Source organism: Schistocerca americana, chromosome 4 (genome assembly GCF_021461395.2).
Source record: "Schistocerca americana isolate TAMUIC-IGC-003095 chromosome 4, iqSchAmer2.1, whole genome shotgun sequence".
In the NCBI taxonomy this organism is placed as follows: domain Eukaryota; kingdom Metazoa; phylum Arthropoda; class Insecta; order Orthoptera; family Acrididae; genus Schistocerca; species Schistocerca americana.
Window position 1 is genome coordinate 37,962,361 of NC_060122.1, and position 15,222 is coordinate 37,977,582.

A 15,222-nucleotide genomic window follows, 5' to 3' on the forward strand; every position below is an offset into this window, starting at 1 on the left:
TTTCTAACACAGTAGTTCCGATACGGGAGTTTCAACGGCCATTCGCGGTATACCATGTTGCCACTATAAAGGTTATTCTTAGACAGTGAAGAGAACGAAAGAAGGCGGCACTGTGAGATGGCGCTGCTCAAGACAGAAAGCAAGCCGCTGCCGAGGAACGCTAAAGAAATGGTACAAATGGCTCTGAGCACTATGGGACTTAACTGCTGTGGTCATCAGTTCCCTAGAACTTAGAACTACTTAAACCTAACTAACCTAAGGACATCACAAACACCCATGCCCGAGGCAGGATTCGAACCTGCGACCGCAGCGGTAGCGCGGTTCCAGACTGTAGCGCCTAGAACCGCTCGGCCACACCGGCCGGCGAACGCTTAAGAGCGAGGAAGGATTCCACGGAGCTTTTTTCACTTGTACATGCTGACGACGCTCGGCTGGAAGTAAGGTAGACTTTGAACAAGGCACAGAGAAGGGAGACTTGAATTTCAAAAAGATATTCAGAGCAACTGGGTTGCCTGCATAATTCAGGGTATGACTTTGTTATTGAAATGCCAGAACAGCAAGCAACGAAGAGAATTTTGTACCACCAGCAGGCAAAATCACAGGGAAATAGGAGAGATCCACAGACAAGAGAAGAAATTGGCCTCAAAGCAGAGTTACTAGCAGCCTTCTGTTAAGGGATGACAAATTAGGAGAAAGGGTTATTGACAGTACGTTCAAGTGCTGTAGCAAATATACACCAGTCACGCCGACTTTTGGAGTAGAAATAATCAGTCATGCATCTATCCAGTTGTCCTTGCATTACTGCCGAACAAAAGAAAAGAGATAGAAGTCCGACGTTTCCGAAAATTGGTGGAAAATATTCCAGAATGGAAAACCGCAAACGTGACCATATATTTCAAATCAGTAGCGATCTCTGCGATTGTAGCTGTACCGCCGACAGCCGAAAAACATAGATGTTATTTACGTATGAAAAAGTGTCTCTGGAGAAAAGTGCAAGATCTGTGGCTTACTGATGAATACAAAGAAAATGAGCGCGAATGAGGGCAGACGTTGAGTATGGAACGCAAGCTGAAACGGGATGAAAAGTTGGAAAAAGTAGCAAACAAAGTAGAAGCAGGATGGTAACATCGTAGCTTGTTTGAAAGTCCTGCCTATAAAAACTTGACTAAATTTATCATAAGATGTATAAGACAGAAAAATGTACGAAATGTAACTAGGAACTTATAAAGAAAAAAAATTAAGAAGAAGATATGTAGATTATGCTTATAAGCTGATTTTAACCAGCCTAAGCCTGGGAAAAGTGTGATGGAAATTTTATTATTTTTAAAAACCTGGACTCAATTCTATAGCCGGCCATACTGAATTTGGTTTTCCGTAGTTTCTCAGATCCTTCCAGGCGAATTCTGGGATGTTTCCCTAAGGAGCACATGGCTGCTTCCTACGCCTCCTACGACCACAAATCCGAGAAGTAAGCGATGACCGCGGACCCGCTATCGATGTAGACCCGTCCAGGCGACAGCAGCGGCACCTGGCGAGGAATGACTGCTACTAGTGAGACACACACACACAGGGTGCACGCAGTATCCACTGAGCGCGCTGTCCGTACGTAGAGTGGGGAAGGCGCGCGGTCTGAGTCTGACAGGGGGACGATTATGATGGCCTTTCAGACATTGCACAATTTCTCTGGTGTTCGAGGAGTACTGTGGTGAATGTCTTCAACACGTGGCGAAAGCAAGCTGAAACCACATCGTAGGGTTCGGTGGCCACCCCTTACTGCAGATGTCGGACGGCGTCGGCTGGGTAAAATGATAACAGAGGATAGGCGGCGAACTGTGGTGGAACTAATACGAGACTTTAATACTAGGTAGAGTACAAGTGTATCTGAACACAGGGTGCGCTGAACAGTCCTAAAGACTGGCCTCCACAGGCGAAGACGTGTGCATGCGCCACTGTCAACACCGTGAAGTCGGCAACTACGACTGAAATGGGTACGTGATCATCGGCACTGGAGGATCGCGCAGTGCAGAACGTTGCACGGTCTGATGAATCCCGATATCTTCTTCATCACGCCAATGGGAGGTTGCGGAAGGGCTCCTTGACACCTGCACTGCGGGACGGAGACAAGCTGGCGGCGGCTCCATTATGCTCTGGACGACATTCGAGTGGTCATCCGTGGGTCCAGTGGAGCTCATGCAGGGGACCATGACGGCCAAGGAATATTGCTCACTGGTTGCCGACTATGTACACGCCTTCATGAAGATCATGTTTTCCGTCGGGAGTGTCATTTTTCAACAAGATCATGCGCCATGTCATAAGGCCAGGAGTGTGATGGAGTGGTTCATGGAACACAGTGACGATTTCCAGTTGGTATGCTGGCCACGCAACTCGCCAGATCTTAATCCTGTCGAACACATCTGGGATGTGATTGAACGTGACCTCGAAGCTCATCGCCGTCCTCCCCGGAATATATGGGAACCAGGAGACTTGTGTGTGCACATGTGGTGCCAACTCCCTCGATGCCTCATTGCCTCCATGTCACTACGTGTCGCCTCTGTTATCCGTGACAAAGAAGGACATACCGGGTATTTTTGGCTGATCAGTGTAAATCTTTAACGACGACAACAGTCGATGCGACGTAAAACATTAAATACAAAATTTGTTTTCGCTAGGTTGTTGTAACAATGAGCTAAAATTAAACATATCATTGGAATATAAACTTTGTTTCTGTGAGTGAACTTGTCATTCACTTTATACTGTTTCTAAGTAGAGGTAGAGTTGAAGAACAGGTAGAAAGTACAATTGACGACTACCAAGAGGGATTCAGGAAGGGAAGAGGTTGTATATAACAGATATTTATCCTGAAGCAACTGATATAACATAGGGCCGTAAAAAACAAGAAGACAGTAATAACCTTCGTGGACTTCACAAAGGCATATGACTCCATCGACAGACAGACTCTTGTTAGGATCCTGAAGAACAGAGGTCTTGACGGAACTACACAAGAACCCATAAAAGAAATTCTGACAGACACAAAAGCAAGGGTGAGATTCAGAGGAGCACTGTCAGAAGAATTTGAGATCAAGACTGGTGTCACCATTGTTTTCAATATAGCACTGGTCGAAGTGCTCAGGCAGTGGCGAGTAATAAACGAGGAAATGGGAATATCAAAGACCCATGTGGGGGACAAAAAGGACAACAGGGCTCAAGTGGACTGCCTAGCCTTTGCAGATGTCATAGCAATAGTAAGTGAGACGGAAGAAGACGCAAAGACACAACTCGACAACTTAAGTAAGGTGGCCAGAAAGGTGGGACTGAGGATCGCCTATAACAAGACAAAGACATTAAATACCACTGCAGACTGGGAAACACCGGAAGGCACTGTGCAAATGGTGGACAAAATTAAATATCTGGGAGAATTTATGACAGGAAGGAACAGGAGCAAGGAGGGAATAACAGAGAGGATAAAGAAGATGAGGTCAGCCTTCTGCATGACGAGAGAGATATACAATAAAAAGAATATATCCACAGAGGCAAAGATAAGCCACTACAAGGCAACGGTGAGGAATGCAGTATTATATGCTGCTGAGACGATGACACTAGGGAGAAATGAGGCAGAACAACTAGAGAAAGAAAGGAGAAAAATACTGAGAAAAATACTAGGTCCCAAAAGAGGTGGAGAGAGGTGGATGCGAAGACCTAGGGAAGAATTGTAACGAAACATGAGAGCAATATCCGGGGAAATCCGACTCAAAAGGCCAAGGTTTGCTGGACATGTAGTTAGGATATGGACAGAATGACGAAGAGAGTGTGGGAAACAACAGGAAGGACAAGGGGAAAGACAGGAACCAAGTGGGTTGTTGAACTTCGGAAGGACTGATTGGAATTGAGGATCAAGGTCGAAGGAAAGGAAAACTGGAGGAACAATTATACACCGACCAATAAGTCGGAGATCAATGACAGAGAAGAATACAGGACAAGATCAAAGTGTCACCAGCGCAGCCGACGGGACAAACGGACACTGAAGATCTCGGAAGAAGAGCGGGATAGAAGAAGAGAAAGAATGAAGAGCTTCTGAGAGAAGAAGAGGAAAATGCAGTCCACGAAGGGGCTACCCGTGGTCCTACAGAGGCCGTAACTCAAGAAGAAGAAGAAGTGTTTCTAAGACACATGCACATACTTTAATGCCCGAAAGATAAAACTCATGAGATATTTAAATGTTATTGAAAGTCTTGGCGACATTTCCGGTGATTAATTTCACACTCGTACAGCATTCCGTGTTTGATTACCTACACATCTAATATTCTGCTCTGGTTCAGACTGACGTTTACACAGTTTGGTACCTGATGCAGACTTTTAATTTGTCAACCCCCATATTACCAACCTGACAAAAGCATAAAATACAAGATATATATGTAGAAGTTCTTTCGTATTCGTGATTAAGTAATCAAAGTGTAACGTTAACCACTTTGCAAAGAGCTTTTTATGAACGAAAACGCATAAGTAAAACGAATTAAAAGAAAAGACAGTTTAACTGATTATTAAGGAAACCGAACAAGTTACCGTTAGTGACAGGTGAGTAGCACGTAGCTTACAATTTCTTCCTTGAGAAAGAAGGAAAAATTCTTAGCTACGTGCTAGCTACAAATTTTGAAATCGTCTCATCAATATAAATATCTTTAGCTAGTCTATTTTTTATGGACTAACTGCTTAATTAGGCAGCCATGCTTGACACATAGAACACCCAAGATAATTATTCATTAATTTGACTTCTGAAAAAATGAACTCTCTTAGATAAAGGTATCGAAACACACAAACTTAAGAAAAATAGCGCCAAACTAAATTTGGGAACAGACTCTTAAATAATTGTCAACTAATTTTTGTGTAGTAATGGGAAGTTTTGCCTCTGAAGTTTTAATCAAATGGCTAGTATCTGAAACAGCATCTGATATACGTCTCATTGTTTTGCTACGTGTGTCGATTTCTTGTAGAAAGCTGTAGATGCACTCTTAATATTGACCTCCTCAGTTCAACACGGAAGTAGTAGACGATGAGGATTTAAAGGACTCTAGTTTTGAGACAATGTCTAAGCATCCAACAGAGATGGTTGACATGAACGCGTTATGAGATGATAGAATGAATAATACTTCCATTGTCATTTACGTAGGAAGTTCAGGTGTGGGCTTTACCCCGGCTTGTGCTTTTATTAAACAAAAAGAAAGGAATCAGAGCCTAGAATTTTTTGCTATGATAAAGCAGCATTCGGAAAACAACACTGACCAGAACCAGAAAAAATTAGAAGAGAATCTGAAGATATCTGAAGAAAATATAAAAAGAGATATTACACAAATTAAGAAGGAGATCAAAGATGAGATAAAACAAAGTAAAAGGGCTCAAGAAGCACTCATGAAACAGTTTGATGACAGACTCAGGATCAAAGGCTGGATGAAATGACAGAAGACTTAAGGAAGAGATCCAGAAGGTAGAAGAAAATTACAAAGCAGGTGATGGTTGTATTTTTTGAATGGTGGGCTCCATGTGGTTCCCAAGTCGTGCAGCGACCGTAAACCATAAAATTACCAAATGTGCAGCAACCAGTCGCAATCATGTTTCATTTATTCACTTATGTATTTATACACGAATAAAACTAATTAATAACAGTGACCAAATGAATAAATATACATAAAGCAACGTAAACCAAATCTTGTATTTGTAGCACCGATGATGGCTGTTAATCAGTTGAAATCGATTTGCTAATGTGAATAAAAAAAACATGATTTTGCAACTGGTGGCTGCATATTTGGTAATTTTATGGTTGTAGTTTAGTTATTAATCAGCAAGTGCAAGAACACTGCTGACGCCGTAAGGAAGCAACAAAACCCTTAAACGCTGTAAGGACAGACGTGAGTGGATAGATTGAGTCTAATTCGAAAGAGTTAAAGAAAGTAGATGAAGAAGCTTTTGCCGGCCCTGTGACCGAGCGGTTCTAGGCGCTCAGTCCGGAACCGCGCGACTGCTACGGTCGCAGGTTCGATTCTTGCCTCGGGCATGGATGTGTGTGATGTCCTTAGGTTAGTTAGGTTTAAGTAGTTCTAAGTTCTAGGGGACTGATGACTACAGCTGTTAAGTCCCATAGAACCATTTGAATTTTTTTGAGGAAGCTTTGCTTACTGATTCAGAACAGAAAAAACTGTGTGGAAGCTGTATGTGCTGATGTGAGAACGATTAAGTAAGAAGTAGGACAACAGATAGAGAATGAGATTAATTCGTTCTTGCGTGATGATGGCGTAACTGCAAATAACCTTGAAGGAAAACAGAGTGAGGACGTGTTTGTCAATGTGGAAAACATTAGAAAGTTCAAATCAAATGGAAAATGGTATTCATGTGACTTCCTAGATCAGTTTAAGAATGCATTGCCAGAGCTGTAGGAAGACCAACGTAACATTTATGGCTTCATGAATGGAAGAGGAAGCAGGTACTTGGGAATAAGGATTGGTCAAAAATGTAAAACATATTTAGAATTTCAGAAGGAATTCCTTAATCAGAGCTGGTCAGTGATAAAGCAAAACGAGGTTAGGAATGGCCTCTATCAAAACAGGAAATGTAGCTACGAACGTGAGAGAAGTCTGAAGAAGTTTTTTTCGAGATCTATATGAGAAAAATTTATACTTGGATGAACCGATAAGTAATGAAGCAAATATATCTCTAATAATAGGTAAACTATCAGTGACAACACAGGAGAAACTGCTTGCCATTCCAAAATATGACAGTGAAGCCATCAAGGTAGCTTTAAGGCAGCTGGATTCATTAGAAGAAAATCGACATGAGATGGAATTTGATGTAGGTAGAGAAGAGCCAAGGAACCTTGAAAGAACCTCAGGAGAACAAGTTAATGGATTACCTACTAAAGGAAGAAGTAAGTGTGCCTGAAGAAGCTGTGCAATCGATTCTAGAAGGCGAGACATTTAGCATTAGGTATGATATTCTTTTAGAATCAGGGTATCCAGTTAATGTGGTATCACAAAAGTTACGCAAAACATGGTTAGAGCATGGAAACAAATACTGAATTTTCCTGCGAATAGTGTACGCATTGTGAATGCTGTAGATGCGAAAAGTAAGGCTGTAAAGGAGCAGATTTCGGGCGCTGTAAAGACTAATGAGTGAATTTATGAAGTTTCGACGCTAGTTTCTCCTGGGCTGGGGCTGCCCATGATATCTGGTGTAGAGTGAATAGCGAAGCAGCGAGCTTGCTTAAGCTTTGGTGATGGGAATGTAAAAGTTTTTAATGAAGGAAGTGAGGATGTTATCGTCTTTAAGGGTACCATGGTGGCACATGCAGGAGCGACGAGACTATGCTTCATGGCATCACAAAATGTACCGCAACATATGCACAAAGTGGTGATACTGCAGGACTAACCAAGAGACACTGGAGATGTCATAAGCAGGTTAAGAGGGAGGACTGAACAAACGTTTAGAAGAAAGAAAACCTCATTACAGCAAGATGAACATGAGGAAATTAAGAATCTCGTGGACACATTGAGGAAGCACAGTCAAGTTTTTGCAAACTAACCAGGTATAATCAAAACATCAGAATGCAAGTTAACTGTCACGGAGCAAAAACACTTCTTCATGAAACCATAAACACTGGTGGCTGCTGTGTAAGAGCACAAGAGCACGTAAACACCATAACTTTTGACACCCTGAGGATTTATTGCGTAATTTTCTTCGAATACTGCTCAACGTAATGTAGCTGCGATAATCTGAAATACACGGCGCTAAATGTATTGCATTACATCGCGACTCCACTGGACTTGGCGTCAGGGTTCGCGAGCACACTTTGGGTTGTGCACGTTTTAAGGGGCTTTTGCGCTTGCGCAACTGGCGTGAGGTAATAGCCTTACAGGCCAAATACACACGGAATTCACGAACAACCTACTCTGTCAACGGCGTCCACAACCAGCCCTTCCACTCACCTAAAAGCTTATGTCAATGCCACTAGATGGTAGCACACTGGAACAGACTTTTGTCTGCCTGGCATAAATCCCGCTAGACGATAGCCAATTCAAACGTGAACGTTTTTCCCAAGCAGAACATAGATCGCTACTTCTGAGTTCTCAATATGAGAAAATTCAGTCCAAATTTGTATTTCCATTGCGAATAAGGGAAGTATTTGCGACATCATAGCAACTTCTACCCCCCCCCCCCCCCCACCCCATGAACCATGGACCTTGCCGTTGGTGGGGAGCGATACAGATAGCCGTACCGTAGGTGCAACCACAACGGAGGGGTATCTGTTGAGACGCCAGACAAACGTGTGGTTCCTGAAGAGGGGCAGCAGCCTTTTCAGTAGTTGCAAGGGCAACAGTCTGGATGATTGACTTATCTGGCCTTGTAACAATAACCAAAACGGCCTTGCTGTGCCGGTACTGCGAACGGCTGAAAGCAAGGGGAAACTACAGCCGTAATTTTTCCCGAGGGCATGCAGCTTTACTGTATGATTAAATGATGATGGCGTCCTCTTGGGTAAAATATTCCGGAGGTAAAATAGTCCCCCATTCGGATCTCCGGGCGGGGACTACTCAAGAGGATGTCGTTATCAGGAGACAGAAAACTGGCGTTCTACGGATCGGAGCGTGGAATGTCATATCTCTTAATCGGGCAGGTAGGTTAGAAAATTTAAAAAGGGAAATCGATAGGTTGAAGTTAGATATAGTGGGAATTAGTGCAGTTCGGTGGCAGGAGGAACAAGACTATAGTAGTACAAGTTTATATGCCAACTAGCTCTGCAGATGACGAAGATATTGAAGAAATGTATGATGTTATAAAAGAAATTATTCAGATTGTGAAGGGAGACGAAAATTTAATTGTCATGGGTGACTGGAATTCGAGTGTAGGAAAAGGGAGAGAAGGAAACATGGTAGGTGAATATGGATTGGGGCTAAGAAATGAAAGAGGAAGCCGCCTGGTAGAATTTTGCACAGAGCACAACTTAATCATAGCTAACACTTGGTTTAAGAAACATGATAGAAGGTTGTATACATGGAAGAACCCTGGAGATACTAAAAGGTATCAGATAGATTATATAATGGTAAGACAGAGATTTAGGAACCAGGTTTTAAATTGTAAGACATTTCCAGGGGCAGATGTGGACTCTGACCACAATCTATTGGTTATGACCTGTAGATTAAAACTGAAGAAACTGCAAAAAGCTGGGAATTTAAGGAGATGGGACCAGGATAAACTGAAAGAACCAAAGGTTGTACAGAGTTTCAGGGAGAGCATAAGGGAACAATTGACAGCAATGGGGGAAAGAAATACAGTAGAAGAAGAATGGGTAGCTTTGAGGGATGAAGTAGCGAAGGCAGCAGAGGATCAAGTAGGTAAGAAGACGAGGGCTAGTAGAAATCCTTGGGTAACAGAAGAAATATTGAATTTAATTGATGAAAGGAGAAAATATAAAAATGCAGTAAATGAAGCAGGCAAAAAGGAATACAAACGTCTCAAAAATGAGATCGACAGGAAGTGCAAAATGGCTAAGCAGGGATGGCTAGAGGACAAATGTAAGGATGTAGAGGCCTATCTCACTAGGGGTAAGATAGAAACTGCCTACAGGAAAATCAAAGAGACCTTTGGAGATAAGAGAACGACTTGTATGAATATCAAGAGCTCAGATGGAAGCCCAGTTCTAAGCAAAGAAGAGAAAGCAGAAAGGTGGAAGGAGTATATAGAGGGTCTATACAAGGGCGATGTACTTGAGGACAATATTATGGAAATGGAAGAGGATGTAGATGAAGATGAAATGGGAGATATGATACTGCGTGAAGAGTTTGACAGAGCACTGAAAGACCTGAGTCGAAACAAGGCCCCCGGAGTAGACAACATTCCATTGGAACTACTGACGGCCTTGGGAGAGCCAGTCCTGACAAAACTCTACCATCTGGTGAGCAAGATGTATGAAACAAGCGAAATACCCTCAGACTTCAAGAAGAATATAATAATTCCAATCCCAAAGAAAGCAGGTGTTGACAGATGTGAAAATTACCGAACTATCAGTTTCATAAGTCACAGCTGCAAAATACTAACACGAATTCTTTACAGACGAATGGAAAAACTAGTAGAAGCCAACCTCGGGGAAGATCAGTTTGGATTCCGTAGAAACACCGGAACACGTGAGGCAATACTGACCTTACGACTTATCTTAGAAGAAAGATTAAGGAAAGGCAAACCTACGTTTCTAGCATTTGTAGACTTAGAGAAAGCTTTTGACAATGTTGACTGGAATACTCTCTTTCAAATTCTAAAGGTGGCAGGGGTAAAATAAAGGGAGCGAAAGGCTATTTACAATTTGTACAGAAACCAGATGGCAGTTATAAGAGTCGAGGGACATGAAAGGGAAGGAGTGGTTGGGAAGGGAGTAAGACAGGGTTGTAGCATCTCCCCGATGTTGTTCAATCTGTATATTGAGCAAGCAGTAAAGGAAACAAAAGAAAAATTCGGAGTAGGTATTAAAATTCATGGAGAAGAAATAAAGACTTTGAGGTTCACCGATGACATTGTAATTCTGTCAGAGACAGCAAAGGACTTGGAAGAGCAGTTGAATGGAATGGACAGTGTCTTGAAAGGAGGATATAAAATGAACATCAACAAAAGCAAAACAAGGATAATGGAATGTAGTCTACTTAAGTCGGGTGATGCTGAGGGAATTAGATTAGGAAATGAGACACTTAAAGTAGTAAAGGAGTTTTGCTATTTAGGGAGCAAAATAACTGATGATGGTCGAAGTAGAGAGGATATAAAATGTAGACTGGCAATGGCAAGGAAAGCGTTTCTGAAGAAGAGAAATTTGTTAACATCGAGTATGGATTTAAATGTCAGGAAGTCGTTTCTGAAAGTATTTGTATGGAGTGTAGCCATGTATGGAAGTGAAACATGGACGATAACTAGTTTAGACAAGAAGAGAATAGAAGCTTTCGAAATGTGGTGCTACAGAAGAATGCTGAAGATTAGATGGGTAGATCACATAACTAATGAGGAAGTATTGAATAGAATTGGGGAAAAGAGAAGTTTGTGGCACAGCTTGACCAGAAGAAGGGATCGGTTGGTAGGACATGTTCTGAGGCATCAAGGGATCACCAATTTAGTATTGGAGGGCAGCGTGGAGGGTAAAAATCGTAGAGGGAGACCAAGAGATGAATACACTAAGCAGATTCAGAAGGATGTAGGTTGCAGTAGGTACTGGGAGAGGAAAAAGGTTGCACAGGATAGAGTAGCATGGAGTGCTGCATGAAACCAGTCTCAAGCCTGAAGACCACAACAACAACAACAGCAGCAACTTCTACTTCCATTTCGTATGACTTTATACTCAGTATACGTTATAGTTATACTGATAGAAAAACCTATTTTGTGGGTACTCCGAATGAGATACACAAAATTTTGGATTTTATCGTACTGTAATCCATCAGAGGTGCTGAGAACCATAGAACCATCGTATGACTGCAGCGTATGACTGTGCTTCTGACATCAGTTGAGCTTATGGTGGGTCAGGTTTATCTGTGCTGTAGGGCAACATTGTCTTTATGAACGTTCACATAAAGCTGACTCACTGGTTTCTCTGATATTCACTTAAATTTTAGATCGACAACGGTGTGCTCTTGGCCCTTACGGTTCTCAGCGCCCCATTTGTATTCTCGTCAAGCGACCATGTTGGTTAAGTCATTACTTTTTGACTTTAATCATTTTTACTAACAGCAGTTAGTGTTTGGAGTTGATTGTTTACTGTACAAGAATCAGCATTTGTGTGCAGTGTCAGCATGAGCTCTGTTGAATCTGTTTTAAGTGCTAACAGAAAAGAAAATTATCAGGAAAAGTTTACCGCAAAGGAACTACGCTCTCCCAGACCGAATCCTCTGAGTAAATGACGAAATAGAATAACTGTGACTACAAGCGAACATATAACAAACACTTTTACAACAAGCGTATGTTGTTGCGTGTGTGCAACGCAAGAATATCTGATTTTCAGCCTGGAAGTTAATGATTTACCTAATACATGTGTTACGGAATTTGTGCATTTGTGCAAGAAAAATAAAAAAGCACCAAAACTCCCACGTACACAAAAATGTAAAAACGGAGAGTAGCGAAAGCTTAAACGTTATTTCGTTCTTGCCCTAAACTATACATACTTATATCCAAAACAGCAAATTTCCACAAAAAGTTCTTTCTTTGTTCAGACAAGTTATCCATATCATTATTCATCTACATCTACATCTACATTGATACTCCGCAAGCCACCCAACGGTGTGTGGCGGAGGGCACTTTACGTGCCACTGTCATTACCTCCCTTTCCTGTTCCAGTCGCGTATGGTTCGCGGGAAGAACGACTGTCTGAAAGCCTCCGTGCGCGCTCTAATCTCTCTAATTTCACATTCGTGATCTCCTCGGGAAGTATAAGTAGAGGGAAGCAATATATTCGATACCTCATCCAGAAACGCACCCTCTCGAAACCTGGCGAGCAAGCTACACCGCGATGCAGAGCGCCTCTCTTGCAGAGTCTGCCACTTGAGTTTATTAAACATCTCCGTAACGCTATCACGGTTACCAAATAACCCAGTGACGAAACGCGCCGCTCTTCTTTGGATCTTCTCTATCTCCTCCGTCAACCCGACCTGGTACGGATCCCACACTGATGAGCAATACTCAAGTATAGGTCGAACGAGTGTTTTGTAAGCCACCTCCTTTGTTGATGGACTACATTTTCTAAGCACTCTCCCAATGAATCTCAACCTGGTACCCGCCTTACCAACAATTAGTTTTATATGATCATTCCACTTCAAATCGTTCCGTACGCATACTCCCAGATATTTTACAGAAGTAACTGCTACCAGTGTTTGTTCCGCTATCATATAATCATACAATAAAGGATCCTTCTTTCTATGTATTCGCAATACATTACATTTGTCTATGTTAAGGGTCAGTTGCCACTCCCTGCACCAAGTGCCTATCCGCTGCAGATCTTCCTGTATTTCGCTACAATTTTCTAATGCAGCAACTTCTCTGTATACTACAGCATCATCCGCGAAAAGCCGCATGGAACTTCCGACACTATCTACTAAGTCATTTATATTTATTGTGAAAAGCAATGGTCCCATAACACTCCCCTGTGGCACGCCAGAGGTTACTTTAACGTCTGTAGACGTCTCTCCATTGATAACAACATGCTGTGTTCTGTTTGCCAAAAACTCCTCAATCCAGCCACACAGCTGGTCTGATATTCCGTAGGCTCTTACTTTGCTTATCAGGCGACAGTGCGGAACTGTATCGAACGCCTTCCGGAAGTCAAGAAAAATAGCATCTACCTGGGAGCCTGTATCTAATATTTTCTGGGTCTCATGAACAAATAAGGCGAGTTGGGTCTCACACGATCGCTGTTTCCGGAATCCATGTTGATTCCTACATAGTAGATTCTGGGTTTCCAGAAATGACATGATACGCGAGCAAAAAACATGTTCTAAAATTCTACAAGAGATCGACGTAAGAGATATAGGTCTATAGTTTTGCGCATCTGCTCGACGACCCTTCTTGAAGACTGGGACTATCTGTGCTCTTTTCCAATCATTTGGAACCCTCCGTTCCTCTAGAGACTTGCGGTACACGGCTGTTAGAAGGGGGGCAAGTTCTTTCGCGTACTCTGTGTAGAATCGAATTGGTATCCCGTCAGGTCCAGTGGACTTTCCTCTATTGAGTGATTCCAGTTGCTTTTTTATTCCTTGGACACTTATTTCGATGTCAGCCATTTTTTCGTTTGTGCGAGGATTTAGAGAAGGAACTGCAGTGCGGTCTTCCTCTGTGAAACAGCTTTGGAAAAAGGTGTTTAGTATTTCAGCTTTACGCGTGTCATCCTCTGTTTCAATGCCATCATCATCCCGTAGTGTCTGGATATGCTGTTTCGAGCCACTTACTGATTTAACGTAAGACCAGAACTTCCTAGGATTTTCTGTCAAGTCGGTACATAGAATTTTACTTTCGAATTCAATGAACGCTTCACGCATAGCCCTCCTTACGCTAACTTTGACATCGTTTAGCTTCTGTTTGTCTGAGAGGTTTTGGCTGCGTTTAAACTTGGAGTGGAGCTCTCTTTGCTTTCGCAGTAGTTTCCTAACTTTGTTGTTGTACCACGGTGGGTTTTTCCCGTCCCTCACAGTTTTACTCGGCACGTACCTGTCTAAAACGCATTTTACGATTGCCTTGAACTTTTTCCATAAACACTCAACATTGTCAGTGTCGGAACAGAAATTTTCGTTTTGATCTGTTAGGTAGTCTGAAATCTGCCTTCTATTACTCTTGCTAAACAGATAAACCTTCCTCCCTTTTTTTATATTCCTATTAACTTCCATATTCAGGGATGCTGCAACGGCCTTATGATCACTGATTCCCTGTTCTGTACATACAGATTCGAAAAGTTCGGGTCTGTTTGTTATCAGTAGGTCCAATATGTTATCTCCACGAGTCGGTTCTCTGTTTAATTGTTCGAGGTAATTTTCGGATAGTGCACTCAGTATAATGTCACTCGATGCTCTGTCCCTACCACCCGTCCTAAACATCTGAGTGTCCCAGTCTATATCTGGTAAATTGAAATCTCCACCTAAGACTATAACATGCTGAGAAAATTTATGTGAAATGTATTCCAAATTTTCTCTCAGTTGTTCTGCCACTAATGCTGCTGAGTCGGGAGGTCGGTAAAAGGAGCCAATTATTAACCTAGTTCGGTTGTTTAGTGTAACCTCCACCCATAATAATTCACAGGAACTATCCACTTCTACTTCACTACAGGATAAACTACTACTAACAGCGATGAACACTCCACCACCGGTTGCATGCAATCTATCCTTTCTAAACACCGTCTGTACCTTTGTAAAATTTTCGGCAGAATTTATCTCTGGCTTAAGCCAGCTTTCTGTACCTATAACGATTTCAGCTTCGGTGCTTTCTATCAGCGCTTGAAGTTCCGGTACTTTACCAACGCAGCTTCGACAGTTGACAATTACAATACCGATTGCTGCTTGGTCCCCGCATGTCCTGACTTTGCCCCGCACCCGTTGAGGCTGTTGCCCTTTCTGTACTTGCTCAAGGCCATCTAACCTAAAAAACCGCCCAGCCCACGCCACACAACTCCTGCTACCCGTGTAGCCGCTTGTTGCGTGTAGTGGACTCCTGACCTATCCAGCGGAA